This window comes from Dipteris shenzhenensis, chromosome 9 (genome assembly GCF_047967505.1).
Source record: "Dipteris shenzhenensis isolate YYH24624 ecotype China chromosome 9, Dip_SZ_1.0, whole genome shotgun sequence".
Lineage (NCBI taxonomy): Eukaryota > Viridiplantae > Streptophyta > Polypodiopsida > Gleicheniales > Dipteridaceae > Dipteris > Dipteris shenzhenensis.
In genome coordinates this window covers 18579117-18589908 of record NC_141604.1, presented here as the reverse complement: position 1 = coordinate 18589908, position 10792 = coordinate 18579117, and the positions used below count along the sequence as shown (strand labels likewise).

Below are 10792 nucleotides of genomic sequence, written 5' to 3'. Positions count from 1 at the left end.
TTGCAAGAAGAGGTATATATGGAGCAGCCACCAGTTTATGTTCATGTTGTTCATCTTGAGTTTGTTTGTAGGTTGAAGAAAGACTTGTATGGCTTGAAGCAAGCACCTAGAGCATGGTCTGATAAGATAGGACAGTATCTTGTCACTATTGGCTTTCAGATTTCCAAGGCAAATTTCTCACTTTATGTGAGAAAAACAGAGAAAGGCATTATGCTGCTTGTCATTTATGTTGATTTGATCATCATAGGTGATAGTGATGAAGATATCCTTCATGTGAAAATTTTATTGAAGCAGGAGTTTGAGATAAAGGATTTGGGAGAGCTGCATTACTTCTTGGGCATTGAGGTGATTAGATCCACAAGTGGGATATGGTTCTTGCAGAGGCAGTATGGATTGGATGTGCTGTCCAAATATGGGATGACAGGCTATAAGTCTATTTCAGTTTCTTTGGAGCAAAATGTGAAGCTGAGCGCAGATGTAGGTGAGCTTCTAGAAGACCCTACTATGTACAAACGCATAGTACAAAGTTTGATTTATATGACTATTACTAGGCCAGATTTGAGCAATGTTGTTGGTTTGGTAAGTCAGTTTATGCAGGCTCCAAGGAAACCCAATTTGGGTATGTGAAGTCCACATTACAGTATGGACTATTTTATGAGAGTGGGGTTCAGATACAGTTGCATGGATACACTGATGCTGATTGGGTTGGTAGTATTTCTGATAGATGATCTACCACAGTGAATATGTGCTCTCTTTTGGGAGTGTTGTAGTCACTTGGAGCAGCAAGAAACAACCTACAGTTTCCTTGTCAAGCACAGAGGCTGAGTACAAGGGTGCAGCAATGGCTGCATGTGAGGCGGCTTGGTTGCATAAGCTACTTTATGATATGCATCAGTTGACAGATGGACCAGTTGTCATTTATTGTGACAACATGAGCAGTATACACTTGGCAAATAACCCAGTCTATCATGCTAGAACAAAGCACATTGAGGTGCATTTTCACTATGTGTGGGAGAAGGTTCTAGTAGGTTTATTGATCTAGTTTATGTTAGCACAGAGGATCAAGTAGCTGACATATTCATGAAGGCATTGGGTGCAAAGAAGCTGCACAAGTTCAGAGACCTACTTGGTGTGCAGGAATTGGGATTGAGCTTGAGGGAGAGTGTTGAGATATCGAGCTCCACTTGTGATATTCCAAGGTGACCATTGTGCATTTCCCTCACCGACTTATTAGCTGCAGATGCAGTTGGGTACATCGCCCATGAATAATAGCTGAATGACAGCTATCTTTATGTACTCTAGTTAGTGGCTCAGTTAGTATGCCACCTTAGTTAGCTGAGTTTCGTTTGAGACCCACATATAGGGTTCACCTATTCTTTTGTACTTGGAGTTCTTTTGGCTTTCACAACTAAGAAGAGGAAAACTATTTTTAGCCTCCACCTTTGTGTATATTCCCCCATTGTGTATGAGAGAAAGCTACAAGTAAGACTCCTTCCTTCTCTCCCACTCTCTTCATAGTCACTGCCCATCACAAGATTCTCTCTCGGGTTCCTTTTGGCATGGAGATCCGAGAACCCATTCTTTTTCAGGTGTCATGTGGTTGCTCTTGTCAGGGTCTAAATGCTTTGTGTCCTCATCCTTTTGAGTGTGACATGTGGGCTTCTTAGATTGAGCATATTATGATATGAGAACTTTGTCTTGGTAGTTCTAATTGTTGTCTTCATCATAAGCATAGTTGGTAGATTATCGTTGTTGATTGTTCCCTCAATGAGAGTGTTGAAATTTATTTGATTGGCCACTATTGGCTAAATATCTTTGTTTACTCCTACATCCTAGTTCCCAACAGCCATTAAAATTACAATTTTCCTCTCTTCTAGGAGTACTTCCATAATTTCCTCCTCTTCTAAAGTTGCCTCTAACTTTGGGATTCTATGTCTCTCTTTGAGTGTAAGGATCATGGTTTTGATTTGATGAAGATTGAGCTTGTTTGCCCTAATTCTATCCTTTGCCTTGGTTGTTAGGGAACCCCAAATTCATGTGTCTTCCTCTATTGGACCCTCTTCCTCCTCCTCTTACTGTGAAAGTGATGTCATGATTCTTTGAATCTATTTATTTGAGACCAAATCTCAAATCCCATAATCCCTTTAGCTAGAAAATGTTCAACATCTTGAACTAGTTGCCATAGTTATTATCATCTAGCTTGCTACTCTAATCTAGAAATGTGACATCATCATGTGATCGAGCTACCATAGCAAGTCATAAGCACCAAGAATTTAAACCTATGTACAAATAGCAACTAATTGCCAGTGATAGCCAATGTGTGTTGTGTGTTGGCTATGTAAAGTTGATGTCTGTTGTTTGATCTTATTGATCTACATTGTTCGGCTACTTGTTGTAGACTAGTCACTTGCATTATTTGGATGCTTGCTAATCTTGTGTCTATTAATGGCTGCATATTGAGCTTGAGAATGTGTGGGTTGTACCTCTCAATGAGCACTCTCCTTATAAAGAAATGTTCCAAACACTAAGGTCCCTCACAAAAGATTCACAAAATGCTAGAAAGACACTCTCAAATCTCTCACGTAGACCTCTATAAAGAAGGACCTTCCACTCTTGTTCTCACTCAATGAAGCCAGCTCTCGCTCACATAACCTTGAAGAAGGAAAGAAGAAGTCTCTTAAACACAAACTCTCTCTCACAGACGATGAAACTCACAACTTCACAAGAGATGGATAATGCTTCACACAATGACAACTTGATGCTTTGACAAGAAAGAAGGGCTTATGAGTAGCATCAGGTCTAATACCATGATAAAATGATAGTAGGGGAGGGGAGAGAGAGAGAGAGAGAGAGAGAGAGAGAGGAATGCATAATAGATAGCTAATTGTACACTAAGTTGTATTCTAGAAAGAAACTAGGAATAGATACATGAACACCTTAGGGTTAGGGTTAGAGTTTTTGTCCCATGAACCCTACCTAAATGGTGCAATTTCCACCATTCTCAACAAAGCCCTTGTCCATGAAGGTAGTAACAGAAATATCTCATGAATCTGAATCCTCTATCGATTGAAGTGGGAGGCTCAAAGCAGGAAGTTTTCGTGAATCCTCTTCTAGAGATTCTATCACCATAGGCTTGCTGCACTTTCCCCTCACTTTTCCTTCTTCCTCTTAGAAATTCGCTTCCTCTTCTTTTGATCACTAACTTCCTTTATGATAGTTTCTTGGATGGCCTCTCTTCTCCCTGAGCTAGTGTTGCCAACATTGTTGCTGTGGGGCCTGGAAAACATGATGATAAAGAAGCCCCCTCTACTAGTCTGAAGCATTGTTGTAGAACTAGACCGGGGTAGGATTCTAGCTTGGCCACCTTAAAATTTTTCGGCACCTTAAAAGTTGTCAAATGTGTCATTGCATCACCATGGGTTCCTTCATACAAAAGCTTTTTGTTAGGGAGCTGAGGAGTCTTCACCTATACCTTTGTCCCATGTAAAGGGCAAGTTAGGAAATGCTAGTGAGCTGGTGACAAGAGAAGTCCCATCAGCCTTCTTGGAAATGCCACATAACCATACTATCTCTTAGCACTTGAGTGTGAGCATCACAAGGGGGAAGCGTGAGAGAAGATTGGCTATCCCATCTAAGATTGCTCCATCCCCTCTTCTCAATGATCACTTTGAACATTTTGTTTTGCTCTATTGTGCTTTGTCTGGTGCTAAAGCCTAACACTTGTCTTGTTGCATCTAAAAATTATAGCATTTTACTCATGTGGATTTCTTCTAATTTGCCAAAATTTTCTACAATGACTCTCTTGTTGGACTTGGCTCCTATTGCACTTATGTCATCTGACTATCCTTGGCCTTTGAGCTTTTTCTCAATTGTATGATGTTCTCTATTTTCTTTAGCCTTATTTCTTTTAAGTTCTCTAGGATTTCCTTCACTATGGTGGGCTTTGCTTTGATATATATTTCATAGCTCTTATTGGAAGTCTTCTGGGACTCTTGGTATTGTTTGTCTTTCTTAATCTTTCAATTGTTGTTGCACGTTAGATTGCTAAAGAGTTTTGCCATTTACTGTATTTATATGTGGGTGCCTCTATTGATATTGATGATACACTTGTGTTCCATTGGTTCCAGTCATTGGAAAAGAATGAGAGGAGAGGAGTGCACACACATATAAACTATATATTATAAAGCATAAGATGATGAATATAATAGCTTCACTCCTTAGGTGAGGGTTACGGGTTGTTGCTATGCCCTTTTTCATGCCTCTCTAGAATAGCACAATTTAAACTATTCCTAATGGCCCCTCTTTACCTGCCTTGGATGAGAAAAGGTTCCGATATCTTTTTGGATTTATGATAGCTACCAAGACTAATAAACAAACATTCAAATTTGAAGAATTTTAAGTACATAGCATTTGTTAAGATCTAACAACCTCACATTGGTGTCAACTTAGGTGGATGCATCCATCATGGGGGCCTGAGTTGAGAAACTGACCTATCTCACTACCTTTTAAAGCTCGTCGCCCCCAATGCTTTCCTCTTTCTTTCCTACTAATTAGTGTCATATTTGGAACGATAGTAATTCAATTAAATTTAGAACGAGAGCTTCTATTTTGTAACCGCAGATCCATCGTCGTTGCACGAAGGTATGCTAGCAGCAATATATCTCCGACGGCGCTGAATTTATTTGGGTAAGCGAGATTGATCCGCTTTTGACAGATTTTTTTGGGGGCTACAATCGGTACCAACAGGTTGCATTTTGGTTAAAGCATGCAGTCAATCCTAATTATTGTCTCTATCGGATCGAGATCGTTATTTGAAAGCGGCATGCATTTCCAACCATTTGAGCGATCGGTACCAACAGTTCGCATTTTGGTTAAAGCGTGCAGTCAGTCAAATTTCTTACGAACTATTCTCTCTATCGGATCGAGATCGTTATCTGAAACGGGCATGCATTTCCAACCATTTGAGACGATTCCTCTTAGGAAGGTCATCCTCTGTATTCAAAGTTAACGTCCACAGATTATTATTACCGGCCTGCCATAAGCGAGTGTTCTTCCTTGATATTTGCAGACTTGCTGAGTGATGAATTGAGTAATTGTTAGAAGCATCGCCCGATAGCTATAGTTGATCACATGGGAGACCACGGATTCGTGCACTGCTGCCGCACAACTCAAGGGTGGCTCAACAAGCTACAGGAGGCTACCACGCAATCCAAACTTGTAAGATCTCTCATTGCCGCCATCCTTCTCTGGCACTACGTTCAGACAGAACAATTTTAAACGTAACAAATATGAATTCATTATCAGAGAAGCTTCATGGGTTGTGTGCAGGTGGTGGTTGCCTTCAAGGCCACCTGGTGCGGACCGTGCAGGTTCATGGCCCCAGTCTTCGCGGAGCTGTCTAGGAAGCACCCACAGATGATGTTCCTCAAAATTGACGTGGACGAATTGCAGGTGCTCTATCCAAAATTAAACAGCTCGGTTGAAACATCTTTGTAAATTAGAGTTTCACAATTGGGTGTACATTATAAGGTTCTTTTTGTTGATCTACTTGCAGTACATCCCGAGTTACTTCTAGGCAAGGAGTAGATTATCCTTCACTTTTTGAAAGTAAAAAAGAAATTTTCCTCTATGTGTGGGTCTAGAGTACAAGATTGAGGGATTTTAGATGAGTTTGTTGGGCTTACGCCTATTAGCAATATTTGCCTTCCAGGATATCACAGCTCAATGGGATGTGCAAGCTATGCCCACTTTCATCATCATAAAAGATGGCAAGGAACTTGAAAGGGTCATGGGAGCCAACAAAGAGGAGCTTGAAAAGAGGGTTGGATTCCATGCTCAAATTTCCCAACCTAAGTGACCTCTTTTCCCTCACAATGCGATTTGAAATATTTTCACGTTTTGGTTTAGTTAATTAGTATTCTCACAATCCTCCACAACAAGTAAGCATGTGGATGTGAGTGCTCTAGACTGTATTTCCCAAGAGGATATGCACTTACAGTGGAAGCAAAACAACTTTTTTGCAATCAACAAGTCTTGTTCTAGGATCTTAACAGGTTTCATGGTTGATGAAGTTTTCATTTGAAATGTATATCATGGTTTATTTTTTGGGGAGGGGGATTATGAGCATGTGTATGAGTCATCCTCCACAACAAGTAAGCATGTGGATGTGAGTGCTCTAGACTGTATTTCCCAAGAGGATATGCACTTATGGTGGAAGCAAAATAACTTTTTTGCAATCAACAAGTCTTGTTCTAGGATCTTAACAGGTTTCATGGTTGATGAAGTTTTCATTTGAAATGTATATCGTGGTTATTTTTTGGGGAGGGGGATTATGAGCATGTATATGAATCATAACTTTTGCCATGATTGAGTAATATACTCATAATACATAATAAGAAAGAATGGAGACAGGCTAAAGATACTGATTGTATAACCATTTTCAAAAGGTTCAATGCCCACCAATAGAGAAAGTGATAAAAGGAAACATTGATCTAGAGAAGAAATAAAAAGCAAGAAAAAGAAACATCGAGAGAGAAGAAATAAAGCCCAAAAGTCCATGCCCTAAATGAAAATATTACTCTAATTCTACAATAGTTTGCCAAAAACTTGGCCTAAAATGGGATGATGTTCATAGCGATGCGTGTATAGTAAAGAGTCTGAGTCTATAATCACACACTAAGAATGGTGGTTAACCTAATATGAAATTTGAATCATAAAAAATATAACTTGTTGAAATTTGAATGACCTTGCACATTTCATTTAAATTCCACATACATCATACCATAATTCAATGTTTACAACTCATTAACTCAATATCAAAAAGATTTTATAAATCCTTAAATAATCATAATCCAAATATATGTTATAGTTTTCTATAGTTTCCACATTATGCTTCAATTAACATCTTGAAATCAATGTATGAGCCAATAATTACAATTGAGTTTCAAAATAAAGATTATAAATATTTACAAAAGCTAATCGCTAACCTATACAAGGAATATAGAAGCCTAATTTTCACCCCAATGTATAGATTTTGTAATAACTTGGATGTCAATGAGACATGTACTTGTTTAATGTGGCCATTCAATGCTAATTTTGTGTACTAGACTACATGCAGAAAGTTCATGGAACAAAAAACTAGAAGGTCACATTATGAAAGTTACAATGAATTAGAAGATAGTACATGGTCTTTCTCAAGTTCATCATATTTCTACAAATTACTAGTCTTCATCCTCTTTGGCTTCCTCCTTGGAGAATTCTTAGGGAGCTTTAGAATGTATTTCAAAGTGACTGTGTTTTGGCATTCTTAATAGTTATTTTCTTTTCTATTGGATATATTGCTTCTTGATTTTCGTAGCCTTTCATTCCAAAACTCTACTTGTTTATGTAGGTTTCTTTGCATCATTTTTTGCTTTTTCACATAGTTGTCATAAAACGTATTGTTCTTTCTTCCGCCTCTTCGTTCATACATTAGTGCTTTGAGGATCATTGCTCTCTAACTTTCATCCCTACTTATATCCACTAGTTTTGCAACCCAAACACTCCCACTCTCACTTTTATCATAAATTACGACAAATCATAACTTGTATGTTTGTTTCTAGTGTGAATTCTCCTTTGCTATCTACTCGCTATATCTAAGCATGGTCCATAAAATGGATGTGGGATTAGAGATTCAAATTTAGTTCCCTGGCCATCATCACTAATATATCACCAAAATAAACTGCATTCCATATCGTCTTCCTTTAATCTAATCTATTAATTCTAGTGATTTGTGACAGCGGTACTAAAATGTTCAATTTGAAATGCCATACAAAAACATTTAAAATGTCCTTTAATTAGCTCAAGGACCGCGGTTATCGTGCGGTGTATACTGTGGAAATACACCACATGGTGTAAAACCACACCATGCAATGTTAGCAGTTACCACATGGTGTTTCTCATAACATGGCATGATGTTGTGATTTACCACATGTTAAATTTTAACTATACAGTCTACCCATTGTGAACATATCAATCATATTACCGAGATTCTTGGTGCTTTGTGGAGTCTTGGGAAAGAAAAGGACTAAAAGAAGGAATAAGCAAAGCTGCAAACCAAATTTGTAAGTTTGGTTTATCCTTTTAAAAAGTATTTGGTGCCGATGGTAGGCTCAATTTGGCCGGCCAAATTCCACTCACATGCAAATACTAGTTGGACAAACTTAGTAATTTATTTTGTTAGTTGCATGAAATATTTTAATTTGTAAAGTAGTCATTTGAGATCTCCTTTAGATCAGCTTAGTATTTCTAGTTTGTTGGTTGCATGAAATGTTCTAGGTTTTAAAATAGTTAGTTTTTAAAAATAGTTGCTTTTTGAAAGTCTTAACATGTTTTTTAAAAATTACTGGCATTTGTTATAATTTCTTTTAGTAGAATATAAATATTATATATATATATATATATATATGTAGGGTTTTGTTGAATTAAAAGTCAGTGTATCAGTTGGAGGTTCCCATAAGTGGACTTGTAACAACTCACTCTTGATGAAGAATATTAGTCCATGTACCTGTTGGGGGTTTGTTAATGCCGGCCTATAACAACTTGAACATGGATATAAAATTTATGTTGTACTAGTAGTAAACTGCATAGGAGGATTCAAGGGTGTAGCGAGAATACTTGACTTTGAACTAGTTGTGGACTCGCTTATGCTGACTGATAGCAGCCCATTCAAAATGTAGCCAGTTGTGGAGCTCGCAATTGCTGGCTTGTAGCAACTCACAAAATTAAGTCACATGCTTGTAGAGTTAATGTTTGCTTGGGTGTAGCCATTTTTAGTGAGGTTCAAGGCATTTTTTATATATAGGTATCTTACCTAACCCATAGGTTATGCATTGCTCAACAAAATTTGACAGACTTTGTCTTCAAGTTGTACTACACATTCCAATCCTAAACATGAGATCAAAAACACGTGGAATAAAGATTTTGAATGAAATTTATTAAAGTGCACCCTCCCCCTACCACTATACAAAGTACATTCTCCTTCTATCACCCTACAACCTACCCAATGTAGAGTCAGCTCGACATGATCTCATTCTGTTGGTTTGTCATTATATTCTTTACTTGTGTAGGCCTTGTAAATCTTGAATTATTAAAGTGCACCCTCCTCCTACCGCCATACAAAGTACATTCTCCTTCTGTCACCCAACAACCTACCCAGTGTAGCGTCAGCTCGACGTGACCTCATTCTTTTGGTTTGTCATTATATTCTTTACTCATGTAATTCATCTTCTATTCTTTGCTTGCCTCACAAGCCACCTAGTCTCTATTCTAGTGGTAGTTCATTGATAGTCTCCATGGTATCAATGGCAAGATGTAGCTCATCATGGCTTGCAAGAGAACTAGATAGACGCTATGAGATAACAAAGTTCAAAAGCTTAGTCAAAGAAATGGCACGGTATCGAAACATAAATGGAAGACACTTTTGCAATGTTTGCGAATGGAGAAACAATGAGAAGAAAGAAGACTCCCTGTAAAGCAATAGGTAGGAAGCGGTTATAGATGCATGCATTTGATCATTGCCATTAAAGTGAAGAACACAAGCTATGGTCTCACATTTGTTGGGAGCATTTGAAGTAGCAACATCATGCCATTTGAGATAATACCTTTTAGCTTGCACCCTAAAATTCATAGAGTGACAACCCTACTAGCACCTCAAGAGATGCATATGATGCTCTATAAGCTGAGAAATGACCTACAAAAAGTGAAAGATTGAGATCTATCCTATAAAACAAATAAGAAATGGCTTGGGTGCACAATATCAAAGATGTTGTTAATTAGAAGAACCAACATGGATCCAATGGTTGGATGCAGAGTGAAAGCAATGTAGGATCATCCTGATCTAAGAATAAGAAGTCTTTGGGATTCAATAGAATGTAAGAAAAGTAGTGATAGCCTAAGTGCAAAAGTTATAGATTGAGTGACAATATTTTGGCACAAGAATATGAGAGTTTCTCCAGATAATAATGACATCTAGAAAAAGTGGATGAGACACAAGCAGTGGGATGATCACATCATACACATGCTTGATATAACGTTGGTCAGTGGTTACCTAAACCAACGTGGCGGTTATGTGTGAATGAGTTCTGGAACAATTTAATTGTTTAGCTAAATTTCTAAACTAGATTGGCTTGGACTTAATGTGATTGTCCTAAACTAGCCCTTTGATTGGAACATCATGCAATATGTCACCGTGCTGGTTGAGGTCAACACTAGTTATGTGATTATCCTAAATAGATTAATTTTAATACAATCATGGCTTATCACTCATTGTTTTATACAATGTGGTGAATGAGTTTGGAAATAGAATACCAATGGGTTTTTCATGCTCCCCACTATGGTGCAATTTATAGTACAAGTTTTCATTTTAAGGCTCATCAAACTTGGTAGAGTCGACTTGTTACCACTCTTTAAACACATGTCTAGATACATTGATGACATTCTACGTAGTATTAACAACAATCTTATAAAACATTTTCTTCATCCAAATGTTATCAAAGATCAAAATAATCCCTTTTGGATTTATCCTTTATTTCTCATTGAGATAAAGGAAACTGTTCAAAAGTCCATTTATGTTTTGGATGAACTAGTAACTCTATCCACAAATTTCATGAATCTCTTTATTCAAATCTTAGGGGATGGTAGCTTTATAGTGGATAAATTTGATAAACAAAAGCACTTTTTTTTCACGTATCCAAATTTATCCACTTTCAATTGAATAGACTGATTGGCCAAGCCTACAAAATGATCCTTTCCC

General features: G+C 37.7%; 1 pseudogene; it reads left to right on the top strand.

Moving 5' to 3' along the window:
• Positions 1-5130: 5130 nt before the first annotated feature.
• Positions 5131-5857, top strand: LOC147898317 (thioredoxin H-type pseudogene; annotated as a pseudogene).
• The last annotated feature ends 4935 nt before the right edge of the window (positions 5858-10792 follow it).